Here is a 23,877-nt window from a genome sequence, read left to right as displayed (position 1 = left end):
AGTCGGAAACTCAAATCTATGTCATTACTTATTTACTTCATGCATCAACGATCTGCTAGAAAACCGCAAATTTTATGAAAAACAAAGCAAAATTATGAGGCAGAGATCTGGACATTATGGAAAAATCTGGGCAGTTGAGAGTTACGCACACTGCCTGTGGTCTGGAGAATATAGTGCAGCTCCGCCTTAAATTCGGGAATGTGGAGTAAACGTTACAATAACGGGCCAGAAGGGAACAGCGTGTGAGTGTGTGTGCGTCCATGCGTGTGTGTGTATATATATATATATATATATATATATATATATATATATATGTATTTCAGCTTGCAAGTGTTACAACTTTTCTAGATGGAGCACCTTCTGACTGTGGGGGCTGGGGAGCCTTCCTCTCAAAATACTCAAATCATTGTAAATGGGTTCTGGCTTTATACAGGAGTGTGGAACTGCAACATCTGGGCTCCGTTGTGGTACAGTCATATATGCATTACAGAAACCTGTCTGCGTTTAACTTTTGTATTGCACATGCAATAAAACAGCTGGCTGGTAATGAGCCGGAAATGTAACAAATGATAACATTTGGAGAGCTACCACGTCAAATCCTAAAGTTACGATGAATATCACTACTACTCCATACGCAGTAGTAGTGTACTCTAGCTGTTTTTTTTTGGGGGGGGGTCGTGTCTGAGTTCTGCGCGTGCGCACTTGAAACACGCACGCGCACATAACAAACTGTGGCCACCCCTTATTAAGTAGTGTGATTTGTTACTACACTAACTTGAATGGGGAGGAGAAGGGCAGCCTCTCCGCCCCCAGACAGTGCACCTTGAATGCATGCCGCTGGTAGAGCGGGGCTGTTGATTCCTCCGGCCTTGGCAGTAATTGAAACACTGCGTCCTAGTTTGTGGCCAATCAGCAGCTCAGTGCTGAGGAATGAATAAGGCAGCAATGCGTAAACAAGCGCTGCGAAAGCTTCTCCGCCCCTCTCGGTAGCACAGCCGACTGTGCTAGTTCCGTATTCGCTTTCCTAGTACACATCCTCCTCCTTCAACACTTAAAAAAAAAAAAAAACAAAAAAAAGAAAACTACTCCGATCTGTAGTAAGCGATTGCCAACACAAACACTATGACCATGGCCTCCTCCTTCTCCTCCTGAAAGGGTAAGGTAAGGGAAGCGATTTACCAAAAAATGGGCGATTGGCAGCTGAGTTGAATTTTGTAGCGTAACCACAAGGATGGCAGTAAAGTTTTTTCCTCTTCCGGATACGGGGTGGGTGGTAAAACTGTGCTCATATGTCATCAAGTTGCCAGGCATGGAAGTGTGACCTTATTCATTTAGCAGAGGAGAAGATTTGTTTTCCTAGTAAAGTCACAAGAAAGTGTCAGGGCACTTTTTGGAATTATTTGAATTCTACAGGCGGGGTGCTCTTGTGGGGTTTCAGTGCCATGCTAAGTGATCAGTTCATGTTGTGGCTTTCTCACAGTCCACAAACCTGTTTTAAGGGGCTGATGCAGGCTGTGACGGTTGTGACTCCCATCTCATGAGGGGGCAGAGGGTGCAACTCGGTGTTTGTCTGGACTGAGCTGTAGGTTTCATTTTCTTGGTGCGCAGTTGTTGGCAGATTTTTCTAGCATTTTTTTGTGGACGGGCACTGTGCAGGGCACGGGAACACACCTGTAAATAGCCACGAGCACCGGAACGTGATCTCCTGGAGGCGGAGTGGAGCGCGAGTGAAACTGACGTTTACCTTCTCGCACGTGTCGGCAATTTTGGCCTCTTGGGCACGCGGGGGTGTGCAGGATTCTTATAACTTACGTTTTCTTTTGCTCGTCCCTCTGGCAATAATCGATCCGCTCCTCCCCTTCGCTTCTTTTTTCCTCTCTAGTGAAAGTTTGCTGCACAACTGCAGCTGCTGACTATGTAGCTCTTCTGAAAAGTGAATATAAAACCCAGACTTGTGACTCCAGCTTGGTGGTGGCAGTGTTACCGTAATGAGGCAAAACAACGCAGAATATGATCTGCACCCCCTTAGAATTGTGATTTTGACACATTTCAGTAATTGTATACATTTTATATTGCATTGCATTTTAGCAGTAACTTGGAAGTAAAGCACCGCACATACACAATCGTTGCACAGTGTTTTTGTGTCCCATATATGATCCTTACAGAAGATCTTATACAATTTTACTGAGCAGTTTTAATGAAGTGGGTATAAATGGTTTACTCTGCATAGCATTTATTCATTTAGTCTAACCAGTGAAGGCAAATGTTGATTCTAAGGGATGCTGGCAGTTCTCGATATGATATCAAGAACCATTTTTCGATAACTTGCTCTACTGTGTAGCAGATTTTGAGTTTATTTAACTGTCAGATTTGCATTTTAATCACTTGAATACAGACAACCTCATGATGCCCGTGTTGTTTTGTTTAGGTCAACGTAAATACTTTTGCTATGGTGCCTTGTCTAGCACATTTTATATGTCAGCTGGCATAGATGTGTAGGGCTCGGTAATGCACATTTGACTGACTAGCATCACTTACGTTTAGGTTTCACCAATTATAAGACTCGCATGAGAGAGATTGCGCGGCTCCCAAAAAGCAGTGATGGACTCCGGGAAATCTAGCTACTCTTTAGGTCTAGGGCAGTGTTTCTTAAGGCACTAAATGCTGCCTTCCTTAATGCTAGTAGGTAGCTGTTGTCAGGTATCAGTATTTGAGTTGCACTCTCTCTCTCCCGACCCCGCAGTTCCATCCTTCGTTACATTGTAGCACATGACGTGAGAATCAAGGGTGGGGGAGGGCTGCAGCACCTTTTGCTGTGGCTCAACCATTAATAAGCTGGGTATTGTTGTTCATCTCAGAACTTTTTAATTTGCCATTGCTGGGCTGCATAGCTCTCAACGAATCAGGGTCAAATCTCAACAATAACAGGGACAATCAGTGATACTTATGAAATGCTAGTATTAGTAACTTGAGACATTGATTGGATAAGAGAATGTGAATTAATGTACATTTCTGAAGTAAAATAAGTATGGATCTCTAATTATTGTCAAGTGTAATTCACTATCTTTTCCCCAAAAGTCACCAATTGTAGGAGGGATTAAGAGGAACAGATAGAGCTAAAACATGAGTCAAATGCAGGTATGTCCCTGAAAGTAAAGGACAGTTAAGAGATATGCTAGGTTGTCCTAGCATCATGCCTCAATAATTTATTTTACAACTTAGTAAAGTACTGCATGAGCTGTTTCCATTCCTTCTGGAAAGAAAAAAAATGTATTTTTATTTCCGTTGCTGATAAAAGAAATGGTTTGATGTTTACAATGACGAAATTAGAATGAATCTCAGGTAAGTGTTTGTGAAACCGTTCTGTTTTGACACTTGGTTTTGCGATTAGTTGAGAAAATGGCATCTTGAAAAGTAGCCATTTACAACAACATACATGCCCAGTTCTTCCTGCTGCCTTGAAGATTGTCTTCATCTAGAACATACCTGTCAAGTGTACCTCATTAGGAATAAGGTTATTCATTTCATATCTTAAAAAGTCTTGTGTTCCTTACGGTTCCATATTAAAAGGATTTGTAATACATTTAGTGTTAGATTTTTTTTAACTTAAATCCATTGTAAATAGTATGGAATTATATTAATTCATCACAAATAACTTTTTAATTATAAAGTAACACATTTAACCATTGTATGAGGTTCCTAGATGATGTTTTCAAAAGTTTTTAATAAGTGTTCCCCATTTTGTCCATTTGTTCCTCACTATGAGAGGTTGTGTTCCTTATTGAGATAGACCATTGATGTTCTGTAAAGAAAATGTATTCTTTCTTTGTGGATCACAGCAGGGTATATTTCTTTACTGCCAGAAATGTTTATGGTCTTTGATTTTTACACTACTTGAAAGGATAGATATCAACCTCTTACATTCAGAATCAGGGTTAAGCCAAAATAAAGGGGAAAGACCACTAATCAGGGAATTAGAAAATTGATAGGCTAAGACAGTTTGAACTAACGTGCGTCTTATGAAGTAAAAGAAGTCTGTAAATGTATTGGTTGCCATTATTTATGTATTATAATGTACAGTTTCTCCCCAAAAGTCAAAGATTTTTGGTGGAAAAGAGTATGGTTAATGGCTAATGCCAGGTAACGGTTCAAGACTGGACATATCAGTCTGTTTGTACCTGAATGTTTGGGTTGCTCCAAATATTAACTGATGTGTTTGTGTGTTATATGTATGGCTGTAACTCTTACATGTAATTGTTGTTGTACTCAAGACTCTTCATGGTGTGACTTCATTTTTACTAATTATGCATCATTTTTTCATGCTTATTATGAGTTTTATATTATATGTGTACTGCTTCTCACTGAGCCCAGATTGTGGCTGAAAAAGGTCAGCGGACCAACCTACATACAGATAGTAAATGAATGAATAACAATTGAACAAGCATAAAGAGCATTGTTGAATATTGAGGATGCTTGAAAGGTACACTTGAGAGAACAAGAACGCTGTGGTTTATTGTGAATTTTGGAGATTTTAGTGACTTTTTTTTGTAATCCTGAATTGTACTTCCTGGATGTGTGCTGCTTTACCTTTGTAACTCTAACCATACTGTTTAATATTTTTTCTGTGGGTTTATTTTCAGATACAGCATTATTGGTGCATAATAATATTGTTGTGGATTATTCTTTCCAATGTATCTCTGTAATTAGTGTTTAGCGGTGGTAGGTAGGTTAATGGTTGTCAGGCTTTTGTTTTATTTATTTATTTATTTTTTTACAGTAAGCCTCCATTAAGCACCGAGGCTCCCCTAGATGTCAAAAAACTCTTGCTGTATTAAAAACCACATGCATAATTGTATGGGAACACCTTGACCCCCTCTACGAAATGCACACGCACTTGAAATTCTTAAGCTTTGGTATAATGAAGGAATCTGCTGTAGATTTAAATTAAACACGTATTCCTTGACTGTCATCCTTCTGCGTTTAGCCTAGTGTCGTACCATGAATAGATGCACAGTATTTGTAGATTTGACTGGACCCCTCCTGAAACAATGCTTGGCCTTACTATGGAGGCTCGACTTACTACATGAGAACCACTGATCTAAGTGTTTGATTAGTTAAAGCTGTGTTTTTTAGCTTGGTCTGGTATGAAGCAGATAATGCTCTGCTGGCCCTCTTGTGATGTGTGCAAATTTTTCATCTTTGTTATATCAGATTTCATTTTGTCACAGAGTGCTCTCTTCCTAGGGTCATTCTAATCCCAGAAATTACAGTAGTCTTTGTGTCTTGGATTGAATTTGATGGCACAGTTTTGCAAGACATTTTGACTCAAGTTAGTTTGAAGGCAGCACTATCATAGTTTGAGCAGGACATCTTATATCAAGTTTATTTAAATAGATTTTCACACTGTTTACTATTATAGGGTCTAACCTGCTTTCTTCCCCAGAATTTGAGATTGGAGTGTAAAGTGTTATAACTCCAAGAGGTTTATTGTTTCTGACTAGGCATAAGTCAAAAAGTAGAACAATTTGCATGGAAACTTGCTATAAGAGATCTTGAAGAGTATTTCAACCGGTGCATCACACAGTTTTTATATTTTCTTTAACTTTCCTGTCTGAAATGCTGTTTCATTGTTGTTGTAGGTTGGAATATTTGGATAGTTATGTAAAAACAAACTGATTATTTTTAGTTCACAGCAGCTTTGTCAAAAATGGCTGAGTTGACTCTAGACCTGGGTTGCTGCCTCTGCTGCCTGTAGGTTTGCTTCAGGTACAGTGACATCAGCTATATTTTTAAGTTGAGTAAGTTTAGGGAGTACAGCTCCCACATAAAACAAATTGTTTCTTTTTCCTTTGAAACATTGCTGTAGATATGGGGCTGTAAATAGGTTAGTGATGAATATTTCAAAAAGAAATCACTATAAACCATTCAGCTTCCATACTAGCCTTTCATTTCATACATTAGACAAATACTCTTTTTTTCACTAATTGTTCATGTTGAATTCTGGACATTGTTGCCTCTACATTTAGTAAGAAAGGCAATGAAGCTTTTATTTTAATTGGTAAGCACTGCACTTTGAAATAGTTTTAGAGTGAGTAATTTTGATTTATTTAGTTGTTTATACGTAGTACCTCAAGAGAGTTTTTAATGAAGTCTTCGGTTCATTTTTTTTGGCAGGATTGACAGCTTTGAATGGTTTTCTTTCTTGTTTTAAAGCACAGTGGAGCATCAGTTGAGATCATTCCATACTGCATGCTTGTGTGCATTAAAAAACAGTAGCACATAGCCAGAGCTTTTTTTTAATTCTTTGAAATGACATTGGCTGCTTTTGTAAACAGTAATATCCAAAATGTCCCACTCTTTATTTACTTTTTGTTGATTACGTTAGTTCCCACTAGATGTATTTAAACTACGTAGGGGGTGTTTATGTGGGTCTATATTATAAGATCGACATTTGAAAACATTGAACAACATATGATTGATACCATATGGTCGATGTCTTCAAACATCGACCCTATAAAAAGATAAAAAGTACCCTAACGGGTTTAAGTAGGGGGGCAAGCCCCCCTGCATACCCACACCCCCGCTACTTAAATATACCAACTCCGAGACCACACTACATTGAAGTAAATGGAAATCTCCCCTTATGGAGATTTCCATTTACATGCTCGAGATTCTGAGCGTTTGATATCCTCGTGTCGACATTGTCAGATTCAAAATTTTCGGCTTTCAAGAATATAATATTGACCCGTTTATGTAAGACCCAACAAAATGTCCATACTCATTTTGAGAGGCACTGTAGTGGCATTTCCTCTGTAAAGAAATAGGGATTTCCAAAATATATGGATATTGTTAACATGGAGAAATGCTATAATGTTATTATATTTGCAGTTGTTGGTTTGCCTATAGAGAAGTTGAAGGAGTTGGTAAATCATTTGGGAGTTGCATGCAACATAAATTAAACGCTATGGTTTAAAATAATGGGACACGTAAAACAGAAGGAAATGCTGAATCTGGTTTGGAAAGGTGTAAACATTATTGGGAAGAGACTGGAGAGAATATGCCGTCAGGGACAGACATGTGCAAGTGTTTCCGAGAAGCCAGGTTCTAAAAAAGGGAGAATCATACAAACTTTCTTTTGCTACCATTGGAGCCAAAGGCATACTGATTACTGCAGTGTATCTGAGGAGGAACATAATTTCTTTTTATGTAATATGAGAGAAAGTGGAACTGGATAGGTACCTTCTGTAGAATCAGTTGTTGAACCCATTAGAATTAGCATTTCAGCAAACATGTCTTGTAAATTGTGTTGCAAGATAACTCACTTATGATGTTTGCATTCAGAAGAGAGAGGGAGACGGTTAGAAATGCATGGATCAGTTGGAAAATATAACAGGAGAGGCTCCATGAGGAGACTTTTATTATGAAGACATCTAAATAAAAGCTGATAATGTACAAGTTTTCAAAACAGAGACCATCTGGGAAAATGATGTTTGAGAATTATGTGAAAGTACATGTTGTTCTGTGAGATTTTGTTTGCAACATTATGGATGAGTGGGATATGGACTGATTGGGGTGTCATCTAGTAGTGGAGATATTGCAGGTATATAAATAGTTCTGTATTGAAAATATGGTAATTGTTAAAGGCTGCAGAGGGATTTTCAGGTACCAGGGACAGTCTGTGTCAAATGCTGTATTTGTCAAAGTGAAAAAATACTTTGGAATTGTGAAAAGAGTTCTTTCTGCACATTATACAGGCAGAGAACATTTTCATTGGAAATATATGCCATTGTTGGTCAGATTTAGATATTAGACTGCAAATGAGCTGAAAGAAACACAAAACACGTTATTGTACATAAAATGGGGTTGTAAGAGACAAAGAAGAAAATGCGATGTAGAAAATGAAATAGATGAGAATACACGCGGAATAAGATTCGCAGTAGTTGGAACTGGGAACTGAAACAAATATAACCAGTTCCAAGTACCTTAAATTCTAAAATTATAGTAAGAGGAAAGGAGACATAATAGATGGAAATTAGAGGAGGAGGAATGGCAGTAGGTCAGGGAGTAAGAAAAAATGCAAAGAAAAGAAACACTAAGTTATTACAAAAAAAATAACCCTGGATAAAAATTGTGTTAATAAATATCAGCAGTTTAAAATTAAGGCAAAAAGTATGCAGTGATATGCTGGATTCAGGAACGTACTGACTTAATTTGTTTGTTTTCCATCAGGTACATCATTTTTTTTCACAAATGAAAGAGGCACATTTTAAGGGAAATTGCTATTTCCTTTTGGATAAGGAAGGCGTTCTGGAGTTATGAGAGTTGTGGTTTGGGTGACTCTGGATAGTCAGATAAAAAAATCGCATTGAGAATTTATGAAAGAAGAATGGATAATTTATGTGAATTGTAAGTTTAAAGGGTAGATATAACCCTACTGAAATTTGAATGTTCAGGCAGAGGCAAAGTTGAGTGTTTTTTTAACAATTTGAACAGCTTCATAAATATAAACAAACATTTTTTTATGTGTAGGTGATTTTAATTACAGTATAAGAATAGGGGAAGATAAATGGACATAGATGCGAGTGAAGATGTCATAGATATTAAACAACTTGAACTGTGTTGCAAATAAAAGAAGTTTCCGAAAAGTGAGTTTAAGAAATAGATTTTTGGTTGCTGCTTAGGATTAGAAATGAATGACAGTAGTATGGACAATGGATTTTCTTAGATCACAAAAAGGAAGTAAGAGGAGAAAAAAGGAAAAAGAACGTTTAAGGTTTAGACACGAGTGTTGTATGGCAGAAGAGACCGGACATTGTTTAAAAGACCGTGGAAAGATCATCTGGATCTGCAAATCTAATAACATTTGGGTGGAATGTGGATAGACCTGATCAACAAGATCAGGAATTTTGAGTCATTTAGTAAATAAAAGGCACATGATTGTATACAATAGGATGGATGGAAAATGGAAATGCTATGGATATAAGGATAATAGAATGATTTGAAGTAAGCTCAGACTGACTTTTATATAAAAAAACAAAATGGGAAACTCAGATGTAATTGTCAAAGTAAGGAAGAGTATGCGTGTTCAGCATTTTGTGAAAAGAGGAAAGATTAGAGTCAGTTTATGAAAATTGTAATAAATTAATAATAGAAGAGAAAAAGAAGGGAAGAGCTATACTTTAGGAAAGGTAGGAAGGAAAGTTGTTAAAATAGAGGAAGGGAGAAAAAAATGCAATACTAGAATTAGAGGAGGAATTATGGAAAGGAATATAGGCTGCGGTGGTGCAGCGGTTAGTGTTGTTGCCTCACAGTAAGAGGTTCTCCGGTTTGATTCTCGGTTGGAGTGCCTTCTGTGTGGAGTCTGCATGTCCTCCTCGTGGTCGAGTGATGTTTAAAGACATGCAGGTAGGTGGGTGAATAGGTATGCAGCCTTTGAAGGCTGGATGTCAGGCTGGCACCATAAAAATCCACTGCCAGTCAGCAGAATGGAGTTCTGCTGTGGCGACCTCTAACCGGGAAAAGCTGAAAGACAGTAGTAATAAAAATACTATTCCATAAATGGCTGTCGTATGTACTTTTGAGGAAGATGAGTATAGAGCCAAACAGACGTTAGAAGAGATTTTAACAGATAGTTATATAAAATACAATAAGGGAAGGAGTGGTTAAGTACAGGTTCTATTGTACTGAGTTCCTGAAAAGGAAGGCGATGAAAACTTGTTGGTGAGTTGAAGACCTACATCCTTGGTAAGAATGGATTGTAAGGTATTATTAATACAAGGAAGGCTGGAAAATAAATAAGTATTAAAGGTTTGAAAAAAAAATAGGGTATTGGAAAAAAAGGATGTTAGAAATTTGTTGCACTGGGAGAAGTAAATGGTGGAGGAAGTTGTGAGAAATATATAGGGCTTTGTAGTAAGTATAACTGTAGATGAAGTATTTGATTCTGCAGTATGGGTGCTTACTGGTGACACTGCACTGTGCATCAGACATGTATGATGTCATACACGAAATTAGAAATGTAGCATATTTTACAGGAAGTATGTGGGAAGTCGATACAAAGGCTTGATACAAATGGTTGGTTAGAGAGTAAGTATAAAAACAGAAAAGGATATCAAGGGAGGATGCACTTTAAGGTCTCTCTTATTACACAAGTAAGTTGGTAAAGGAAGTTAAACAGTCGATTAGACAAACTCATTTTTTTATGTAAACGAAAAGATAAACTTTCTAGTTGTAGTAACTTCTGCAGATGTGGTTTGACAGTAAGAGAGAACCAGATTACTGATGAGTTAGAAGCAGGCATTAAAAATGAAAAAGAAAAACTAGATTTAAAGTTTAATATATGATAAAGTGTTTATGACTGATAGATGACTGCAAACTAGGAGCCATAATCGAAACTCCTAACGATGTGGACATCCTACAAAAGGGCCTCACTGAGACAGATGCCTGGGGTCAAAGCCATGGCCTCAAGCTCAATGCCAAAAAGTGGTAAAAACTCTGTACCCATGAACTACCACATAGGCGGTAGTATACTTAACACCGAAAGTGTGATAAGAGACCTTGGGACACAGGGGGACAGTAGTCTCTCCTTTGATAATCACATCGCTACAGTAGTCAGGAAATCCTTCTACATGGCACACCTCATCACAAAAGGTTTCTCATCCAGAAAAAAAGAGGTCATTGTTCCCCTCTACTCATCACTCATTAGACCCATTATAGAGTACAATGCCCCTTTTGGTATGTACCTCACAAGACATCTACAACAACAGGAAAGGCCGCAGAAATACCTCACAACGAGGATTACCGGCCTCAAACAGATGCCCTACGCAGACCGTCTCAAAAAACTCCAGCTTTACTCCGTCGCATATCGTCTACTCAGAGGTGATCTCTGCCTAACATACAAAGCTATGTCAAACCCAGAGCTGTTGGACATGCTCCACTTAAAGAAATCCCAATCCTTCCAAGCTACATGCTCTAGGGACCTAAACCTTGTCACCACAATAAACAGAACATGCCGGAGTGATAGATTCATGTCCCAGAGACTTCCCATACTCTGGAATAAACTACCTATCTATATCAAACAAAGCTCCTCATTAGCACACCAAGAAAAATCTTGATGATTGGATGGGAAATGGGAAATTCACCCCGGGGATCACCTCTGTGGCTCTGCACGACAGTGACACAGGAAAATAATTTTCTTGGGTGGCAAAAGCCAGGGTACCTTTTTGGCCGGGCTTGTATAGGCCCCAGGGCCGATAGCCTAGTACCTACCTATGAACCTATGAAGATAAAATATGGTAACCATTTCAAATGTTGGCACTCAGATTGCATAGTCCTGACATGTGGAGACGGAAAGACAGGAAATTTATGCTAAGTTTGAGATTGCAGTGTTTTGGAATATTCACTTTCCTCCACGGTAACGCAACCTTGGAGTTGGTATGTATAACTTCAGGTGTGTTTGCGGGGCTTGCCTACTGCCCTCATTGGGGGTGGAGGAGGGTTTGCCCCTACAAAAAAGAAGTTTAAAGGAGAAGAGTGATGTTTGATATTCGCTACTCTGTATTTTCTTTTTTTGTTGTTTTCAAAATCTGCAGTCTGAGTTATGGCATTTAACTAGGGAGCCTAAAATATAACTGTTGGCCTTAAGATGTGTGAATAATTAAATGATTGAATATGAATATGGGTAGTGGAATAAAACAATACTTGCCTTCAGCATCAAACTTAATAATACGCTTTTGTGAAGAAGGACTTCTTCAGAAAACCATACTTACTTGATAATACGCAGTATTTTAAAACCTCAACACCCTAATGACCATTCAGTTCAAATTAACATTCGGTTAAAATTTAAGGCACCAAATTTCATAAAAGTTTTTTCCAAGCTACGAGTGGTCATGCGTATATAAAATGCTTGGCAACCAGAACACGTTCCTATATATGCTACCCCTATGGATTTACAAGTGTATCTACCAGTGATCTGTATAGTATAATGTAGATGGTTTCAAGTAATGAAAGGAACTTTCATAAATAAACCTGCAAACCTTACATGTTCCACAGGTATATGCATCATCTTATTCTTAATAGTGAATAGGGGTTCTATATCTGTTTTGTCTCTCTCTAACATATTTTTGAAACAGTTATACCTTTTATACACAAAATTTGGTTCTTTTCCTATGTCTTGAAACACACATGTTTTTCCATCCAAAACGTTCCAAGTGTTACTAATAACTTCACTTATGACTTTACTATCCACAGACATATCCAGCATAAAGGCTGGATCACTGTTAACCTTGGTCTGTCATTAGTCACCCCATTAGTTTCATACTAGGACATTTTGTTATGGCTTTCCAGCAACTGGGTCTTAATTAAAATGCTGTTTTACTTCTTACTTCCTCAGTCACCTTATACAAAAATTCATAATTATAACCCCTCTGCATAAGCATTGAAATAATATTAAATAGCACTTTCTGATATTCGCTGTCGAAGGTGGTGATCCTGGAGGTCCTAACAAGCTGTCCTCTCAGGACGTTTTTCTTCATAAAGTCAGGGAAGTGCAAGTGGTTATTTGAGAATGTTTTTTTTTCCCTATAAACTTTACTGTCAATTCTCCTGTTTAATAAATTCCAGTGCAAGGTCACATCTAGGAAATGGATATTCAACCCAGCTCTGCCTAAGGTGAACTGAAAATAGTCAGAAAGTTTGTTTAATTCTTCCACAATCCCATAACATTCGTTCTCTGTAACATCCATGACAAAAAGAGGTCATTGACAAATGTTTTATGAAATATAATTTGAGATCTGAGCTTATGACGGGTTGGTGTTTGTATATGTTTAGTTACTGTGATTCAGTTTGATAATTCTTCTTTTAATGTTTGTATTATTATTTGATTTAGTTTTGATGTGTGAGAAGAACAATGCAATACAATGCGTTTCAGTAAGAAAATACTTCTGTGAGGCTGGGATTTAGGTATTTGAAATATATATATTTTTTCTAATGATGCTTACTTACAATCAGGATTTAGAGAGTTATGCAGATGCTATAACTTGTAGGGGGGGGGGTTGTTTTCTGACTTTGAAAGAAGGTAATGTCTAAAATTCTGAGCCTGAAAGTTGTGAAAGGGGCTGTGCTGTTCTTAATTTCTTCTTTTCACATTGTTAGATTTGAGTTTTTTATCTTTGTTTACTGCTGCTTATGTTTTTTTGCTCTTTTTTCAATCAAGCTGGTAAAATACCTTTCGAGAAATTTCCCGACTGTAGCCATTGGGCAGTCACTTGAGCTAGTTTGGGGTGTACACATGGAGGGAGCTGAATTTGCAGCTGCTGTTGCACTGACAATGCAAGCTTTCATTTCTGATCAGACAGTTCAGTCGATAATTTATAAAAAGGTGAAGCTTTGATCTGTGCAGTTTTCATTTAGCTCCTAAGCTGTGCAACTTTGTTTTCTCAAGGTACAGTATTTTCTGGGAAGGTATTAGCATGCGAGTGTACAGCACTTAAAAAATGTATTTGCGACTTCTGGTTTGTAGTCATTTTGCTTGTTGTAGAGAGAAAGGTTTCCAGAGTGGTCACTGCAGGCTAGGATAATATATTTAAAATCCGCATCAAAGACAATGTCAGTAGTTTGTGTCTTTAGTAAATGCATGAAAACCACTCTTGCCAGCTCATGGCAAATGCAGTTAATACCCAAGTGGTGCATTCATTTTGGTGTTTTTTTTCTTAATATTGAAGTTTGGTAGCAAACATGGTACTGTTTTATTTACTTTGTTGCTTTCACTTAATACTCTTCAACCTTTTGCGGAAAGAAGATTTTTGCCATTAATTAACCTTGAATTTTAAGAGAAAGAGTTGCAACAGATGTAGTCCACTACGAGTTTCTGCTGTTTTATATTACCTAAAGCTTGTGTGACATTGGAAGGAATGTTCCACTAATTAAATCTTAACTTACAAGTTAATTGTTTTCTTGGAAAGACTACCGCTAATAATGCAACATGAATTTTAAAATGTGATGCTGTCTGCCATGCATATGCAGTACTTTTTTTTGGTAACCATTAATGTTTGCACATTTAAGAGTTGGAGAAGACTGCTTTTCATATCCATCCACCCACAACTCCTTTTCCCATTTTGCACATGGTGTCAGGGTGTCACTTCAACAGTGACAGTCATCTAGAGCCAAGGTTTACACCGCTGGGTGGCTAGCCCAGCAGCAGCAATTCTCACACACGACACAGTGTCACAGGCACTCACACTTATGGACAATGTAGAGTGTACAGTCCACCTACTGCATGTCTTTATATTCAGTTAAATATTAATAATAAAATGTAACCAGCTTGATTTAACAGTACCAACGGTACAGCACTTGTGACAATTATCTTAACTGAATAATGAACTAACGTTTTGATTTGTGTTTTACTGACTCCCTTTTTTATTTCTGGGGCTGGAATTAATTTCATAGAGTGGAATTTTCTTTTTAGTAGTCACTGTAATTTAACCAGTGGAAAGTATCATTTTGCTGCTGTTTTTTTCATTAGTAAGCTATATCTGAACTTTTTTACACATCTGATGCAGGACTGTCATTATTCTCTGTTTTTGGACATTGAATTTGTGTTTTCACAAGTTGTATCTAGAAGTATGTACTGTAAATCAGGAAGGCTTATTTCATTTCTATTCATTTTAAAATTAAGCACTTTTCAAGAGGTAGATTCATCTGGATAGTTCTATCCACCACTAGAATTAGGATAATTTCTCTCCATGTGAGGGAACTGGAGAATTTTTCTCCAGAACAGAAAAGGAACCAAGTACAGAGAGAGTATTTGGACTTGCTCTAAATTGGCCCTAGGTGTGAGTGCGCGTGTGTGCCTTCTGTGGAAGGTTGGGCTGGCAACTCAACACTGTAAAACTCCACTGCCAATCATGAGTGGACAGGTCATCCGCTGTGGCAACCTCTAACCAGGAAAAGCCGAAAGAAGAAGAAGTGTGATTATCATGTGAATCTTGTGAATTAAGAAATATTATGTTTTATGCTTCTCTTGGTCTTGATTATATTTTTTTCTTTGAAATTCTTACAGCATCTAGTAATGTAGTAATTACTCGGTATACATTAGTAATATCAGAAATAATTGACTGCAAAACTAAGTTTGCATGTTTGGGTATGTCTGTGTTGTATCAGTTTGGCCCAAAGGAAAGATAACTTGTAATACATCTAATATTGGTAGGTGTTTTAAGTCTTAAGTGGGAGTTTGTTAGAATAATACCTTTTGTTAGCCATGATAAAGTGTACAAATTGTCCAGTTGCTGACATTAGCATCCCTTATTAAATGCAAGCTTTGACAGGAAGGCTTGATATGACATTAATTCTAGTACAAGAAATTGTGAAAATTGGCATCCTCCTAGAAGAAGAAATTGTAAAATGAGTTGGTATTCTTCTGAAAGTTAAGTCCTGAGAATGATATATGAGATTTGACATATGAAAGGAATTCCTGTTTTGTATTGGCTGTGCTGCGCCTATGGAGCTTGTCCTATTTCTAAAATAATTCTAATCTGAGTAGCTATCTTAAATAGTTAGCAGTTGTATTTTTTTTACAGTTAACAACATTTTGATTTTGTTTACATTATTCATATTGTAAGTGCTGTTTAAAGCTACCTAAATTTCCTGTCTACTAATTTATCAGTAGCACTGCAGGTGTTAATGTTAATATTATCTGTAATGGGAAAGATAATTGATGTCTGTATTATCTGATATCTGAAGTAAAATCTTGCATGTTTTTCGTACCCTGCTCCCAGAGGGTATTTTTCCTTTCCTCTAAACTCTCTGTTCCTACTTCATTATAACAGTTGTCATTAGTTGAAAAGAAATTTGATTTGCTCTAACGTGGCTAACATTATAAGTTCTCTTATTCTTGTATATTTTTAGCTAAGGTGTTTTAGCTAATCAAAGTTATAAAAAAAAATCCTGATTAGTAAATGACAGTGGAATAAGGATATTGTTATGACAATTTCATTGATATGCAAAGAGATTAAAATAAACCAGAATTTACACATGTAAAGAAAACATGCCTAAAATTACCACTGTGAATGAATGAATGCAGGCAAAGTAAACGAATGAAGATTAGAGAAGATAGGAAGAAATTAGAAAGTCAGTTGAGTGGTGCATATTAACTTCGCAAAGTATGCATAAGAGTATCAATATATGATTGGAGTAAGATGAAGGTAGTCATTGTATGGCTAGCATAGACACGAGAACATTTTGGAAGAAGGGAAGTTAAGGGAGAAATCAAAGAATTGTATAAGAAATATTGGTTGGGTTAAACCCTCCTCTGAGAAAAGGCAAGGAGAGAAAGATTGGGAAGAAGGGTTTTGGGAAATGGTAAGCAAAGCGTGGAGAGGAGAGCATTCCAGTATAGGCATCTGAAGTTTGGCTATATTGCCCCACAGTTGCTGAAAGGCCACTTAAAAGAACTAACATATAGTTTGGAGATGGAAGGTAGTCAAGATTTTGGTTCAGTATATGAAGTAGTTACTTCTGGTCATAAACTGTGACTCTTTGCAAAAAGGTCAAAAAGGCAACAAATAACATGTAACAAGGAAATCTGCAGTCTGACGGATTAATAGTATATTTAAAACATGATCGGCTTTTTACCATTTAATTGATGAATAGCTAATAATTATAGACTGATAGAATAGTTAATAAAAACTAGATGAAGTTAAAGTTGTGAGAGTAGATAATAACCAGATATAGTTCAGGAAGAGAAGATGATGTAGACTTGAAATTAGTGATGGGGATAATAAGATCAGAAGTCTGGCATGGAGGATAGAAGAAATATCTGTTAAGGATGAAGGAACTTAAAGCAATGAAAAGAAGAGAGAACGCCCATTAACAATAAAGATGGCAGAGGGGAAAGACAGCAAGCAACCAGAGAACAAACTGAGTAAAAATAGATAAATATGATCCACAGAAGACCAGTGATATTACAAAAGTAATAGTAGAGGACAATGAAAGGAAAATCTCTGCAGAGATTAGGGAGATTATGCACTAAGTATAAGCTACTCGATTGTATCAGAAACAAAGAAAAACTTGGGGAAGAGTGTAATAAGAAGGAAACAGGGCATGATGAAAGCTAAGGATGTGGCTGAGGTGATCTTTATCAAGCTGGTTTTCACAAAAATCAACATGGCTGTTGTTACATTAAAAATAACCGAACTGTCCTTTTAAAAAATCTAATTAGCTTAGTATTTGAGAAAACTGTTCTATCAATAATTTGAAAGCTCAAAGGGAAAGAGAGGATGGATAGTTTTGTACTGGTAAGGTTTTACAAAATATATAGCTGGCTGTAAACAGGCTTACCATTTGTATGTTTGGGAGGTCTCCTTTGAAAGTTTCAAGGAATGCAGGATAATCAGGATGAAGAAGGAATATAGAGAAGGGAAAACTCCAAAGGCAACAGATGAGGAAAGATTGAGGGGAATTAATGATCTTCCGACTATTTAAAGACAGTGCCTCAGTAGTGTGCGAGAATAACGCGGGGAGGATTAGAGAAAGACCAGAGAAAGAAATCATGAGTTGGCATCTCATATATGCCAGTGACAACATAAGTCATAAAAAGGACAGATATGGGTTTGATCTCTATCTAGGCCAGATAATGAGGATGCCTAATGTTTAAACAATTTGATCACATTTATTTTTGAGACTGTGACACACAATGAAAATCAATTTAAGGAACAATAAGTTGGTAGATGGAGCTAGAGCACAATGCAGGTAGACAGATGGAGCAACCAAAAAATGCAACATGATTTATGGGAAAACATTTGATGATGCACGTATATACATTATGTTAAGGCTTTTGTCAAATCTGGGCATGGGATAAAACAGGAGTGAATTTGCAGGACAACGAATTTATAATTTCTATTAAGTCATTTGAGGTAGTAAATCTCCAGGAAACTTAGACAATGAGTGAAAATAAGGTTCAAATACAAGGATACGAACCACATGAATTCTCAGCTGTAAGATTAAAAAGTTTCAGTGGAGCAAGAGGATCTGATAACAGTGGTGAAAATAATTGCGGAGTCTTGCTTAAAAGTAAATGAGGAATCCGAACCATGTGTATGGAATTCTGTTGTGTTTCCTTTGAATCAGAACAACTGTCGAACAGAATGCTAGGTTTGAGTTTGTAAAATACACTATACCACGAATGAGTTTTATTTATTTGCAGTTTCTTATTGAGTAGACAAAGGCACTTGTTTTTTCTAATTAAGAACTGTTGCTGTGAATCAGAGATGTAAAGATTTTCTGTCACACAGAAAGTGACAGTGAAAATAAAAAGTTTGGCAAGGCTAAAGGAATTGAAAGTACTGGTGAAACTTGCAAAATAGGAGACTTTGTCATATTCCCAATGTATTAAATGGCAATAGAGCCATGTTTTTTTTTCTTTTCAGGACTGTTAAAAGCATGCTTTTTTCCTCAATGAATGGGGGTCATTTTGTTGCACATTAGATGGTGTGCCATGTACATGTTGATTTAACATTCTCATTTGAACCTGACTAGACATATGCTGAACATGACACAAATTATCACTTCTAGTCTTCCCTCGTAAAAAGATAGTACTTTTGAAGTTTTAAATCGGAAGTGAAAGGGAACAAATGTGTGTGGTAGATTTTAAGTATCATTAACAGCAAATTGAGTATGAAGGAGGTTTTGTTACACAGGTAAAGCTAATCTAAATGTGTGGAGAGAGAGGTAGAACTGGAAGACATGAGTGAACAAATCTGGTGTGCTGAAACAAGTGAATTAGGATTCAGGCGGAGGGTGATAGTGATGCTAATATTATTTCAATAGGAGTGCATATCATAAAGTGCAAACATTAAAGGAAAATGCTTGCTTATGTATGCATGCAGATGTGATTTTAACTGGAAAGTTCTGACTGGATATAACCTATTTTCAGAACAGGATCATGGAGATGCTCCACAGCAAATTTAATTTTGATTAAATGAAAGGAAATTAATTAAATTAATTTTTAACCAGATAAATTAATTGATTATTCTTTGACCCTTTTCAGCTATGGCCTGGGGAAGGTGAAATCCAATATATACGGGCACAGTTTTGTGCTGCCAGTAAAACAGTATTTCTGGGGGAGGTGGTGTGAGGAAACCCATACAGACCGGGGGGGGGGGTGCTAAACATTGGCTGGAGATTGCCTTGAAATCTACATAATTGAAGAAGATGCAAAAAAAATCCATTATACATTATATTGGAAATAAAGAATGTGTAGACTAGATGTAGAGAGAGCAAATAGCAAATTATATTTGAAAGATGCAAGTATAAAAAACAGTTCTACAAATGTTTTGCCTTTTACTTGGATTGCGATGATTACTTTGACATGACTGATTACTTAAGAGACAGAAATACATTATATGGAGAAAAAGTGGGTGAAGCTACACAGTTTTCTTGGCCATTAGCAGAAATGTAACTTATATACATTTTTGTTAATGTGTTGCTTCTGTTTAGAGCTTTTCTCTTAGAATCTGCATTGAGATTGGGTTCTCTCCAGTAGAGCCTTCCAGGTAAGTACATGCAAATAAGTACTTATGTACAAATCGAGTACAAGTGTTCTGTAAGTTGCAGTAGTCTGTTTTTATGATGTCAATATAAGAAGGAAAAAAAAAACAAGTTGAAATGAAAGAAGACTACTCATCGTATATCAGTTGACACCCGAGTTTCAGGTGTAGGTTCAGCAAGTGGGAAGGTGTTAACAGATGCTTTCACAGAGTGTGATCAGAATCTCATAAAATAATCGAAGGTTATTTATAGTAGAGGGCCTTTATCAGGAAACATGGCATCTCCAAATTGATTTTGAGTAGGAGGAATGGAACGTTTTTAAGGAGATGGAGTTCTATGAATCTAAATTACAAATGAGACTATACCACTTAAGTAGGGTCTTAAATGCAGGAAATTTGTGTGGGAGATGCACAATTGTGTGGAATAATGTCATTAGCAGTGTCACATTTAGAGAAATAAGTTGGAGGTTTATAGGTCCATATTAGGCAAAAAGTCTGTTTGGCTATTCGGATACTAGCAAGTGCAAGCTCATCTTTTTGTTTATCCTGTTTGTAAGAGCCTGACTATGCATCCTGGGGTGGATTTATGGAGTCTCATCCCCTCATCAGAACTGTTTTTAAATGTAGCTTGGGAGCATATTCTGATGTGAAGTTGCAGTTTATTCCAGGTAGGAAGTGTTTGTGGACAGATATTTATCTTATCAGTAGGAGCATGTAGGAGGTTGGAGAGGTCGCATATCCCTAAATCTTTCTTTATACCTGAAATTTTTTTGGTTAGGAAATGTTGCAGCTTCTCTGGTTGTGTGGCATGTTTGAAGAGTTATATGCCAAATGGGGTGTCATATTCTGTTATAGGCCTGATAAGGGATGAACAGATGGTGTCAATGGTTTCCTTAGACCTGGAGCATATGTCTTTAGTGACTGTTTGAATCCGGTAGCATGCTTTTGTAATGGTCACATTCCTGAACAACAAACTCTCATTTGACCAAGAACCTAATAACAGTATCTAGCTTGGGAGGGGAGGTTGTATTATATTTTACGGGAAGCACATGTGAGAAGATATAGTGTGCTACATTTCTCCTTACTGTGTCTATGTCTCTGGTCAGAATTTTTAATTTAATTTAACATTTGTTGACCGGGAAAGTCCGACTAGGTTCCACAGAGCCTGTTTTCAGCGGAGGCCCGGGGAGAAATGCTCCAGATACATGTCTTTTGAATGTGGGAGGAAACCGGAGTACCCGGAGGAAACCCACGCGAACACAGGGAGAACATGCAAAGTCCACACAGAAAGCACCCCAGCCAAGAATCAAACCGGAGAACCTCTCGCTGTGAGGTGACAACGTTAACCGCTGCACCACTGCACTGCCCTATACGAATACTCGTTACAATGTAGTTCAGACCTTTTTACAAGTACCCTGACTATAGGACAGGTGACCTAAGTTTCATTAGCAACTCAGGCACTTAATAGTGTCTTCAGAAGAGGGGTGATATGCATGCCAGTACTGTGGAGGGGATGAGTGGCGCAGGAAGGGAAACTGCTACAGTCATCAGAGGAGCAGTTGACATCTTGGGGTGGCAAACTTTCAGCCCACCAAGCCATCAGTTGGAGGTAGCCTTCATTCATGAGTGAACAAGGGTCTACAGTCAGAAGGGTGATGGTGTAATAGATCACTGTGGTCACATGGGTAGTCCAACCCCCTAGACATCATGGGGTTGTGGCTATAAAAACTCTTGCTGCCAGAATCCTGGTAATGGCGCAGGTAACTGTTGTGGATATCTATATTATGACTCTTGTCCCCCCCCCCGCACCACTGGGAAGAACAAGTTGGATGAATTTGATTGGTAATGCCTTGATCGATCATCAGCAGGCAGGAGGAAAAAAATGACCTAGAAACGAACGCTGTCCTTTTAGGATACTGATATCAGTAGAAGTGTCTGTGATAGCACTGAGTTTGCAGTTGTCAGTGTATGCTGAGTGTTCAGTGTGTAAATCAAACTCATAACCTTATTATTGACTTCCGAGGAGTTTGTACTCAGTTAGTACTGGATCATAGACCCTCTCACCAAACCATTTGTCAACACTGTTTTTAAATGACCCTAGCAAATTCTTTTTCTTCTAATTTGTGGGCAGCATATTATGCAGCCTCTCCATTTTGCTTTGAAAATTTTCTAACCAAAGAGAATATTTGTAATTGGGACAGTAACATGCTTATGGTTGTTTCTAGTGTCAAGGGGGCAATTTGAAAATCCTAAACCTATGGTGCCTGCCATAGTTATATCATGTTTGCATTTGTGTATTAAAATTAGTTGCCCCCCCCCAAACAAGTCTATAGTTAATTGAAAAATGTAAACACGAGAGTCTGTATTTATAATTCAAGGACCTAACTTTAAAACTCTGATTGGTTAAAAAAATCTTTGAATTCTTTGCATTCTCATAATCTGAGTAAAAGAGTAGCTACAGGTTGCAACACAGTACTCTAGAGTATGTCTAATCATAGCATTAAGCAGGGTATAAGCACCCTCCCTTTATTCCCTTCTGGATAATGTATGCAAAATATCCCCGATGAATGAATAGCATCTTCTGATAATGATGTGTTATTTTCAAAGTTAAAAGATTTATCAGTAACTATTCCAAGATCCCTAACAGAGTACATTTCACTCAGGAGGGCATTGTTTAGAGCATATATAGGTTAACAGAGATTATTTATCCCAAATTAATATTTTTTTGCATTAACATACCATGTTTATTGGAACTGCACAAAGATGGGGGTGTCCTGGTTCTCCTGCAACTCTACCTGATCAGATAGTTTGGTTACAGTTGTTCCCATCTTTTTGCCATCAGCTAAGCTTGAATAGGTTAGGGGAGATGCTTCAGTAAGACAGTGTTTTATGCTGACTTGGGAGATAAACTGGTGTATTATCAAGACCTGTGGATCTGGTTATATTTGTTTTAGAAAATGTGGGTAGGCCTTGTTTGGGACTAATTTTAGGAGGTTGTTTGGGATGTGAAATGAGAGATGGAACAGAATAAGCAGGAAGAGAACTGGAACTAAATTTGTTTTCCAGTATATTAATAATATCTTCGGGTTTAGAGTAAATATTGTCATTGGAGATCAGCTCTGTGCAGTGTTGGAAATTACATCTAAGATTTCTACCATAGTTAAAAAAAAGCTTTACAATTATCCTTAGAAAAGGTGGCAGTATTTCCTTCATAGGTAGCCCCCAGTTTATGATAGTATATCTGAGTATTTTGCAGAATAGCTTGATATCCTTTTTCTTGTAATGGGAGGATTTGAACTTATTTACATCATTTTTTTTATATTGTACAGTTTGTTGCTTGTGTGATAAGCCCCATAGGGCCTTATTTTGATTTTCCCTTCATGATGCTTCACTGCAGAAGTTTAGATGAGAATAAGTCAGATGTGCTTGCAGCAGCCTCGGTAGTGGAGTCCTTTGGGGAATCCTTTATTTATTTATGTTTATTTAGGTTGTCAGAGAGCTATAAGTGGTTAAACCTAGAGAAGTCTCTAGATGCAGTAGTGTTCGTTGGAGACATGGGTTTAATTATTAAGGAGAATGTAACAGACTCCTGGTCAAACTTGATCATAGAAGGAGTGACATTAGTGTAAGATAATTAGAGGTGATATTCGTGACAAATATGTCAAGGGGTTATGGAACGTGTCATAGGGGAGGGAATAGTTTGGTCCAGGGAACTGTCATTAACAAAGTTTAGGAACTGCTATGCTAATTTGTTTATTTTGGAATACTATTACTGCAGGGTTTATTGAGGCCTCCAGATTTTAGATGTTTGGTTGAGGGTCTGATACTGTTTGGTTAGAAGAAGACAGAAGGCAAGCTAGTTGGCAAGATTAAATAGAAGCAGAAGAAACTAGCTAGTTTGAGAGAACAAGGGACTAAGTAGTTGGCAAACAAAGTAGGCCATAAAAACAGATGACAAAATCAAATGCCATTCTGAGACATGGTTAATAATGCTACTTTGTCAAAGTAAAAGCAAAACGGGCAACCAGCTGATTATATCAAGATAAAAATGAATTGGGCAGCAAAATCAAATGCTAGAATATGGCAGTAAAAGAGTGATAAGGTTACTCTTATTATTGTCACAGTAGTACTAATAGTATTATTTATAAAGCAGTACTTTATAGGTTCATAGGTGTTTATTAGACTAACGACCAGAAGGACCTTTTTTAAGCGTAGCCATGCATACCATATTTCTGACAAGTTCTGATACCCTTTATAAATGTAAGCATTGGCCTGGGAGATGAACTATTTACAGGTTACCTGTTTGCATGAGAGACATAGGTGTCAAACCATGGAT

At 37.4% G+C, this 23,877-nt stretch overlaps 1 protein-coding gene across 3 annotated transcripts in view; it reads left to right on the top strand.

Moving 5' to 3' along the window:
* The first annotated feature begins 793 nt into the window (after positions 1-793).
* Positions 794-23,877, top strand: part of PCGF5 (polycomb group ring finger 5) — a 518,064-nt gene continuing 494,980 nt past the window's right edge. The window contains exon 1 of one of the 3 annotated variants that reach the window (XM_044056919.1): positions 794-1,161. The gene's annotated coding sequence lies outside the window, so the exon portion shown is untranslated. The remainder of the gene's footprint in view (positions 1,162-23,877) is intronic. The other 2 variants (XM_044056918.1, XM_044056917.1) reach the window with 2 other exon arrangements.

This window comes from Protopterus annectens, chromosome 14.part0 (genome assembly GCF_019279795.1).
Source record: "Protopterus annectens isolate FY-2018-M chromosome 14.part0, PAN1.0, whole genome shotgun sequence".
In the NCBI taxonomy this organism is placed as follows: domain Eukaryota; kingdom Metazoa; phylum Chordata; order Ceratodontiformes; family Protopteridae; genus Protopterus; species Protopterus annectens.
This window is presented reverse-complemented; position numbering and strand designations above follow the sequence as displayed.